The sequence below is a fragment of the Gossypium arboreum genome, chromosome 10 (genome assembly GCF_025698485.1).
Source record: "Gossypium arboreum isolate Shixiya-1 chromosome 10, ASM2569848v2, whole genome shotgun sequence".
Classification (NCBI taxonomy): domain Eukaryota; kingdom Viridiplantae; phylum Streptophyta; class Magnoliopsida; order Malvales; family Malvaceae; genus Gossypium; species Gossypium arboreum.
Genome location: NC_069079.1, coordinates 129,109,126 through 129,119,698, shown reverse-complemented (window position 1 = coordinate 129,119,698; position 10,573 = coordinate 129,109,126). Strand labels below are relative to the sequence as shown.

The 10,573-nt window shown below is 32.3% G+C and overlaps 1 pseudogene; it reads left to right on the top strand.

Annotated features, from left to right (window-relative positions):
• Window positions 1-4,921: 4,921 nt before the first annotated feature.
• LOC108450592 (7-deoxyloganetic acid glucosyl transferase-like) lies at window positions 4,922-7,273 on the top strand (annotated as a pseudogene).
• The last annotated feature ends 3,300 nt before the right edge of the window (window positions 7,274-10,573 follow it).

Here is a 10,573-nt window from a genome sequence, read left to right as displayed (position 1 = left end):
GAAAGCCAAGTGATGGTGAAAGACACATCTTTGTAGGCAATGGAAAATTGGTAGAAGTGGAAGCGATTGAGCATTTTAGGTTGTTATTAGGAACTAGTTTTTATTTGGCTTTAAAAGATACTTTTATTGTACTGTCATTTAGACGGAATTTAGTTTCTGTTTTTTCATTGGACAAATTTGGATATTATTGTTCATTCAAAAACAATCAATTTAATTTGTCTTTAAATTCAAATGTTATTGGAACTTGTTATTTAAATACTTATGACAATCTTTATTTGCTAAAAACAGTTGCATCCTATAATGAAACCTTGCATGTGGAATCACGTGGTATTAAATGCAAATTAAATAAGGAAAATTCAACATCATTATAGCATATGCGCTTAGGTCATATCTCAAAAGTTAGAGTTGAACACCTTGTGTCTGATGGTATTTTAAAGTCCATTGACTTCATAGACTTTGATGTCTGTGTCGATTACATTAAGAGAAAACAAACCAAAACCAAGAGATTAGGTGCCAAAAGATCTTCAAAAGTCTTAGAATTAATTCATACAAATATTTGTGGGTCATTCCATATGGCATCCTGGAATGGTCAACAATATTTCATAACATTCATAGACGATTACTGATGTTATGGGTACCTATATCACATTCATGAGAAATCTCAGCCTTTGGGCATGTTCAAAGCTTATAAACCTGAAGTTGAGAATCAACTCAACAAAATTAAAGGATTAAAAATGTCAGATCTGATCGTAATGGTAAGTACTGCGGTAGATATGATGGCTCAGGTGAACAATGTCCATTCCTAGAGGAATGCGGTATTGCCCTATAGTACACCATGTCAGGATCACCTAGTATGAATGGTGTAGCTAAAAGATGAAACAAAAATCTTAAGGATATAGGAAGGAGCATGATTGCTCATTCTAATTTACCTGAGTCCCTCCGGGGAGAAGCATTAAAGACAGCAGCTTACATTTTGAATAGAGTACCCAATAAAGCAGTTGCAAAAACACCTTATGAGATTTGGACAGGTCAAAAGCCTAGTCTAAAGCACTTTCACATTTGGGGATGTCCAGTTGAGGCAAGGCTTTATAGGCCACATGAAAAGAAATTGGGCTCCAAAACAGTAAGCAGCTACTTTATTGGTTATTCTGAGTGATCTAAGGGCTATAAATTTTTTGATTCCATAATAAAGAATATTTTTGATACGGGAACTGCAACATTTTTTGAGGATGTTGGGTTTAGGGGAGAAATAAGGTTAGAGACATTGCTTTTGAGGAGGAATTGGATTCTAACTCAAATCCTACTATCTCTTTTGACGATGTTTAGGTTCTTATACTTATCATTGATCAATAAGTGAATCCAGAACCTCTACAAGATAATGTTGAACAACTCCCAATTCAAAATGAGGTAATTGTTCCAGAAGAACAAACTCAACAACCTCAAGAACAAGTGCCATTAAGGAGGTCCATAAGAGAAAGGAGAAATGCTATTCCAGATGATTATATTGTATTTCTCCAAGAACATGAGAATGATAATGGAATGATGGAAGCTGATCCAATCAACTTCAATCAAGCCATGAAAAGTTCTAATTCTCAAATATGGATTGATGCCATGAAAGATGAGTATAAATCTATGCAAGACGATAAAGTTTGGGAACTTGTCCCATTACTTGAAGGTGTAAAACCAATTGGTTGTAAATGGATATTTAAAACCAAGAGGGATGCAAATGGTAATGTAGAGAGGTGCTAAATAATATACTCAAAAAGAAGGTATTGATTTTACAGAGACTTTCTCTCCAGTTTCATCGAAAGATTCTTTCAGGATAATCATGGCGCTTGTTGCTCATTTTGATCTTGAGTTACATCAGATGGATGTTAAGACTGTATTTCTTAATGACGATATTGAAGAAACAATTTATATTGTGCAACCAGAAAATTTCGAGTCAGAAGACTCAAAGAATATGGTTTGTAAATTGACAAAATCCATCTATAGACTCAAATAAGCTTCCCGTCAATGGTACCACAAGTTTCATCAAATAATTATTTCGTTCAATTTTGAGATGAATATTGTTGATGATTGTGTGTATCACAAATTCAATGAGATTAAGTACATATTTCTAGTTCTTTATGTTGATGACATTTTGCTTGCCGCTAATGATATAGGCTTATTGCACGAAACCAATAGGTTTTTATTTAAGTATTCTGAGATGAAAGATCTTGGGGACACCTCTTTTGTTTTAGGAATTTAGATATATCGAAATCGATCTCAAGGTATTCTTGGATTATCACAAAAGAGCTATATCGATAAATTACTCAAAAAGTTTGGCATGCAGAGTTGTAGACCAGGTGACACCCCTGTCGCTAAAGGAGACAAATTTAGTTTTACTCAATGCCCTAAAAGTAACCTTGAAATTCAGGAAATGCAAAAGATTCCGTATGCATCAGCTGTTGGGAGTTTAATGTATGCTCAAGTTTGTACGCGTCCAGACATTGCGTACATTGTTGGGATGTTAGGCAGATATTTAAACAACCCTGGTATACACCATTCGATAGTAGCCAAAAGGGTTATGAGATATCCAAAAGGGTTATGAGATATCTTCAGAAAACAAAAGATTACATGCTTACTCATAAGAGATCAGATCTTTTGGAAGTCATAGGGTATTCTGAATCTGATTTCGCTGAATGTCAAGATAGTAGGAAATCTACATCAGGTTTATCTGTTAGTTGGAGAAGCTATATCTTGGAAAAGTGTTAAACAAACACTTGTAGCTTTGTTCACTATGGCAGCAAAGTTTGTAACATGCTATGAGGCATCAAACCATGGAATATGGTTGCAGAACTTTGTCACAGGGTTGCGCATTTTGGAGAATGTAGAAAAACCACTCAAATTATTTTGTGACAATAAGTCAGCAGTACTGTATTCCAATAACAACAGGAGTTCATCTAAGTCAAAGCATATTGACAAAAAGTTCCTAGTTGTAAAAGAAAAAATGCAAAATGATCAAATATCCATAGAGCACATTGGGACAAACTCCATGATACCAGATCCGCTCACAAAAGGTTTACCACCCAAGGTCTTTCATGAGCACACTACTTATATAGGTGTTACATTGTTTGAGGATATCATGATTTAGTGGGAGTTTATATTTTATTTGTTTTATGTTTGTTTTCAGACATTTATGTATTTGGTTATTTTCTGATCAGAAATAAAGTATTCAGTTTATTCATTATGTTTATTATTTTGGTACTGACCTCACTTAAGTTTAAAGAGAACCAGTTGGAAATAGACATGTTTAGATCATATTGCATGTAATTTCCATCCTACACATCCATACTTGATCTATGTCATTTGGTTGTGTTAATATACGTGATCATGGATGGATTTAATTACGATATATGTAACGAAAGTCGTTTTGGTTCTATGTTAACATAATTAATGGACGAGATTGTTCGAAATACTTTTTGGATATAATAGTAAAATTTTGAGCTCATAAGGTAATATAATGACATGTAATTATAGAGTCATTAGTATATATATGTGGTCCAAGTGGGAGATTGTTGAAAAACATAGACATCACATATATAATAAGTGTAATTACATGTTATTATTTACTATCATAATAGGTTAGCCCAAATTAAAAGTGATCTAATTTGGTTAGAATTTTATTGGGCTTTAATTATTAAATAAAGTATGGGTCAAATATGTGTAGATACTCTAGTAATTGAGTTCTAATCAAATTCTAATTAATGAAGTGCTAATTATAATTGGATTAGAACTAATATGCCAAGGTTATAAATATTAGAGTTATGATTTCCAAATTATACACAATATATCTTTTCTAATATCCCATTTTTAGGAAAGAGAGAACAGATATTCTCTGAATTTCTTGTGTTCTAATTTGAATGATCAAATCCCCAAGATCTGGTAAAACTTCAAGGAATTCATGGATTCAAGTACACTTCCGCATTTAGTTTTGTTTTTGATGATTTGACATGATAGATCCTGATTTATTCAATTTTATTTCAAATTTATTTTACAAATCTAACAAAAATATATATTAGAAAACAAAAGTAATATTATAACCATATTTTCTCTTAAAACATAAAAAATTAAAACAAAATTAATTTACCTATATATAAATTTTAACCCCAATAAATATAATACAACTTTTAAATGAACTCTTTAGATTTTTTTATTTTAATAATTTGTCATATTTGAAAAATAAATATCACATCAAACACTTAAAAAAAAAAAGATAGAATGTACTAATCTCGAAAAGAAAGGGAAAGTCATTAAGAATATAAGCAAGTGTGCCACACATCCAATCACATATGTCTTTTGGGAAAAGAGTATTGATCCCATAACAATTGGTATCAAAACAATCCTTGATTGCCCAATTTCACAATAAGCACCTTAGAAAGTGAGATGACATAGTGGACCAAACACAGTAGCTTATGACTAGGACGTCACGAGATTGAATGGGAGAGAATGTCACACCAAACGCTTTAAAGTAGGCAATATGAAATAATTTCACATTGGAGTGGAAATGGAAATTAAGGTCATTGAGGATAGGTCAATGGGCGTAGCTAGAGGGGCCGACTGTGGACTTAATCCCCCTAAAATGAAACTTTTTTCATGTAGGTCTTTTAAAATTTTTAAAATTTTAAATTATTAGAGATAAAATTACACTTTAACCCTTAAAATGATAGAATTTTAATTTAATCTTTAAAAATTATAAAAATATAAACTATTAAAAATAATAAAATTATATTTTTATCATTATTATAAAAATTATAATTTAATTTTAGACATGAAAAAAATTTCTAACTTATTCTTAAATAAGAGCCTAATTGGTTTCCTAAAATTGATAAATATATCATTTATTTCTTAACTTATAAATTAATATATTGGTGAAATTAGACAACATTCTCCACCTTATCCAAAGACATCTTTTGGCCATTAAATAGCTTCCAAATTGTCGATTCTTTAGCACATAAAACTCAAAAAGCCCCTCAAAACAGATCCTCCAATTAGATGGAGCAGGATCGATCCTCTCAATCCCGTCCTCCACATGTCCTCGTCTTCCCCTTCCCATTACAAGGCCATATAAACTCCATGATTAAGCTAGCTGAACTGCTAGCTATCGCCGGCTTCAAGCTCACTTTCCTCAACTCCCACCACAACCATGAACGCTTGGTCAAGTTCAACAATATTGCTGCCCATTCTGAAAGATACCCAGGGTTCCAATTCAAGACCATAACCGATGGCCTTCCTCTTGATCATCCTAGGTCAGGGAACTGGTTCCTTGATATGTTAGAAGATACCATGGAACTTAAGATGAAGGAAAGTTTGAGAGAGGTAATTGTGAATAGTAGCCCACCAGTAGATTGCATAATTGGAGATGGGTTTTTAAGCTTAGTTCTTGATTTTGCAAAGGAGTTTGGAATCCCCATTATTATTTTTCGTACCAGCAGTCCTCGTAGTTTCTGGGTTAGTTATTCTATCCCTGATATAATCCAAGCTGGGGAGCTTCCTATCAATGGTAAATCCACTTCTTTTTCATCAACTTTGTTTATTGTACCATGTTTAGCACTGTTTTTAATTTAGAATAACACAAAACCTTAAGTCGAAATGATTTTACTAGCATGTTGAAGAAATTAACGAGAAAGACATTTGGAATATTCCTGTTAATTAGGCGAGTTGATTTGGTTTAAGTTGGATTAATTCGGAATTTAAAAATTTTAAATCATTTCATGTTTCAATTTTTTTAAGAGGTTTGGATTGTTTTGGATTGGAATCATTTTGGTTCTTGTCATTTAGATTTACTAATTTGACTTTTAAATTCTAGTTATTTTGGGTCATTTTATTTTTGGGTCACTTTAGGATAATTAGTTGGGTTTTTGTGTCCATTTATTTTAGGTTAGTGTCAAACCCAGTACAAATCATTCTAGATTGCTGGGTTTTTCAAGTCGAATTATTTCAGGATTTTTTTCATTCGGGTTTAATACTTAAGTTTGGACCACTTTAGGTAATTTGTTCCCCTTGTTTTTAAGTTCGAGTCGTTCAAAGTTGTAATCATGTTTGAGCTTAGATCATTTTGAATTTGAGTTGTTAAATTTCTATTATTAAATAAATTTGAATCTGATATGACTTTGAATTAATTGGGTTTGTGATCATTGACACTAATAAATGGGTTTTTGTTAAACTATTGAAGGAAGTGAAGACATGGACCGGTTAAAAACGACAGTGCCAGGCATGGAAACTTATCTTCGATGTCGAGATCTTCCTACTTTTTGTCGAAAACTGGACATTGAAGATTCAATTATGAAGCTAGTCGTAAAACAGACACGAAAGAGCCTTCAAGCCGATGCCTTGATACTCAACACCGCCGAAGAACTCGATGGGCCTATACTATCTCAAATACGCACCAAATGCCCTCGTGTCTATGCCGTTGGACCCTTACATGCTCAATTAAACACTAGACTCAATGCAAAACATGGAGAATCATATGATCACTTCTCGAATACACTTTGGGAAGTGGATAAAAGCTGCATCTTTTGGCTCAATAAGCAACCGAATCGATCTGTTATCTATGTAAGTTTTGGTAGCATTACGAGCACGTCAAAGGGAGCAACTTGTAGAGCTTTGGTATGGACTTCTTAACAGTAAAACGAAGTTCTTGCTTGTTGTAAGGCCAAATTCCGTGATTGGAAAAGATGGTGAAGGGGAGGATGTTGTAATGGAGCTTATGGAGAAGAGTAAGGATCGAGGTTACCTAGTCAATTGGGCACCACAAGAGGCGGTCTTGAACCACCCAGCCGTTGGCGGGTTCTTTACGCATAATGGATGGAACTCGACTTTGGAGAGCATCGTCGCAGGGGTGCCTATGATTTGCTGGCCTTACTTTGCTGACCAACACGTGAATAGTAGGGTTGTGAGTGAGGTGTGGAAAATAGGGTTGGATATGAAGGATGTATGTGATAGAAAGATAGTGGAGAAAATGGTAAATGATGTGATGGTGGATCGAAAGGAGGAGTTTGCAAAATCCGCATATGAAATGGCTAAGGTAACCAATCAATGTGTTAATGTTGGTGGGTCTTCTTATAGTAATTTGGACTGTTTAGTTGAAGATATTAGAATAATGAGCTTGAAAAAACTCACAAAATGAGCTTTGAACCACCCAGCCGTTGGCGGGTTCTCTTCATTTTAATTTTTTTTATTGCAATATCTCTTTAAACAAAGTAATTGAATAGCAGTAAAACTTTTAAAAATATCCTTACATGATTGAATATCTTGATCAATAAAACTTTTAAAAATATCCTTACATGATTGAATATCTTGATCAATTACAATCACCCAATTTTTTTATTATTAACCTTAAAAAGATGTACAACAATAGTTTCTTAAATCGTATCAAAATATGCCAATAAAATAGGTAAGTTACAAACAACTCAATTGCAAACTGAGTTGTGACTAACTAAGTAATTGACGAATGATGCAAGTCCCAAGACCCAATTTCAGACTAATGGATGTGATGAGTTCACATTACCTCAAAGCCCAACAATAGTGTCAAAAGTCAAACAAATCAAATCAAAATTCAGTCAAAAATAATATTTGAGGATGAATCTTTTCGAGAAAAGGGGGAATGATTTATGTATGGATAGGATGAAATTTATTAAACTTCATTCACCGATGGTGCCAACTTTCAAGTTTAGAAAATCAACAAACTTGCAACGCCTTTTTGGATGGGATCCAAGCATTTCTGGGTTACGATGCCTTCATGGAGTTCAAAGCTTATCTAACCTGGATTTGATTGCGTTTCAAATTGTGTCAAAATCCAAATTTCTTTCCTAACGTCTAGAGTCCTAAGTCAAATTCTCGACTTAAACAAACTTTACGATCCACTTCCACATTCATCCACCTCAACCTTTATCAATGACACTAACATTCTCACCCTTTGACACTAACAACTAGAGTATTATCTTCATAAAATGAGCTAACATAAAGAAGTAGCAAGTAGCAAACATTATGAATAAACAGAATACTTAAAAGTAATAAGCATGCAAAAGGAGAACTCCCCTTCGATAGTAGCATCAATACATTCCCCTAATAAACAGGATAGAATGGAAGCGGGCTTTTATTTCTTTTCTTAAAATGTGAATGCATGGTAAAGAAGGTTTTTTTTTTTTTGGCACTATGAGTATGAAGTGGTTATAATAATTATTTTTCTTGCTCCGCCCTACTCGTTATATAAAGTTATTATTTTACCCTATATATTTGTTGATACAACATACAATAAGGGAGGAAGATAAGGAGGAGGTCAAGATGGTGCAATGGAGGCCAATTCACCTAAAGAGGTTGAGAACCGAAACAAGAACAAAATAACAAACTAACCAAGAAGACAATTGCTTAGTAACTCTAGAGTGCTAACAAAAAGGATCTTTTTGCATAATTCCTTAGAATATTTTCTCTTGCCCACTGATATGACATGGCCAGATAAACATTCAATCCCGCAAAATGTGTAAAGGATATTTATAGGCGTATATCGTAGGACCTTATCAGTACGAGATTATTGTGCCTAAATGAACTCTTTGTCACATAAAGAGTGCATTCATACTAAGAGAATGTTAATACTTTAAAACGGGTGGGTGGATGGTTCCATCTAAGAGGAACGAGTGGTCTATTGAAGCGTTACTTCAAATGAAGTCAACAAGAGGTCTATGATGCATCTGATATTGATACGTGTTCAAGTGACAGAGGAGTATAGCAACATTAAAAGAGTAAAAATATAAAAATATGTTTGAACCTAGAATTACATAGTTAAGACTTAATGGTTTCTGGCAATGTTTTCATAATCGAACCCGATCAGACCACCAATTTTTAATTTAATTGATTCAACTGATTAAATCAATCGATTCAATAAAAAATAAATTATAAATATAAAATCCAATTATTTATAAATTTTGAAATCTCATTATTAAAGTTTTGTTAATTCCACTTTAAGATTATATATATATAGCCTATTGATTAAAAATTTATAAATCCACCTTTAAAGAACTTAAAAGTTCCTTGCGAATATGCAACTCATCTCTTTGACTCTTTAGACTTATAAATTTCTCTTCCACTTTCTTTTGTCATTCCTCTTCTCATTTATTCTAACTATTCCTTAAAATACCCAAATCTCTTTCGTATCATATCAAATCTCATGTTTTTCTTTTTCTTTCTTTACATAAAAAATATTATTCTAATCGATTTTTTTCAAGTTTCTAAACCCTGTTTAATTGAGTTTTAATTGGTTTATAACAGTTTACTTGTTATCTATTTTAATAAAGAGTGTTGATTGATCATATTTATCAATTTTCAATCTAGTCAATTTAATTAATCAATATAATTCAATTTTAATAACATTAATTTTGATTTCTAGTTGATGATATAAGAAAATAAAGATAAATTAATTGTTAGGAATTTTTAATTTTTAAGGTAAATTTTTCATTCCTTTTTACTTGGGAGGTTGTCCCAAGTAATCAAAATTATGTTTAAAATATTAAAAATAATTAAGAAAAATCAAAATGAAACAACGTATGGTAAAATGAGAATGGATATATTTAATAAATTATAAAATTAAATATTTATGATGGAACGAAATAGATAATAAAATAATTAAGATTTAACAATATTTGCTAGGTGTTGTTACATTTTCATCACAATGGAGAGCAATGTTATGTTGGCTTTACTTTTTGGACCAACAATTGAGAAGTCGCTTTTGTTTGGGATTTTTTTTTTTTTTTTTCAGAAATGGTGCATGAAAGTGTTGGTGAAAATGGTTAAATTGGCTAAATCATGTGACATTGTCAGTGGTCCTTATTATTGCAATTATGTAATAAATAATTGCAGTCACGTGACATGCAATAAATATGTAATCTTTCTGACAAGTTTTAAAAGTACGAGTTTGACAATGTTGTCATTAATTGCAGGCTGATTTGATGCAAATGCAATTTTTTATTTATAATAATTGTCTCTGGTGCTCAATCTTTTAGAATATCTTGAATCTCCATTAGGGTTATCAAACATACGTAAAACTTCAAGAGTAACAATGTCTATAATTTTATTATTCTCTTTAGGAATATATCTTAATAACCATTTATTTTTGTTAGAAAAGATATGTTAAATTCTCCTTGTTAAAGTAGAGTTAGTTTTTTCAGACTTATTACCACTAATAGTTGCTATAACTTTGATGCTATCAAAATAAATGGTAACATCATAGTATTTTTTTTTTTTAAGCATGTGTAAGTTATCTAAAATGTCCCAAAGCTCAGCAGCTACAATTGAACGCTTCCTCAAAAAATAATTATTCCTAGAATCCAATTTCCTTTCCTATTACATATTACTCCACCTGCAGCAGAAAAATCAGAAATAGAATTAACGACGCCTTCAGTATTAAGAAGAAAACCCATATGTTAATTTTGAACGTTCAGAAGACTGTTGCGGATCCTTCACCAAGACTTCATTATTGACTAAGGAATATTGCTTTGCCCAACTGTAAGAAACCTTAATAATTTCCTCCAGATTCATT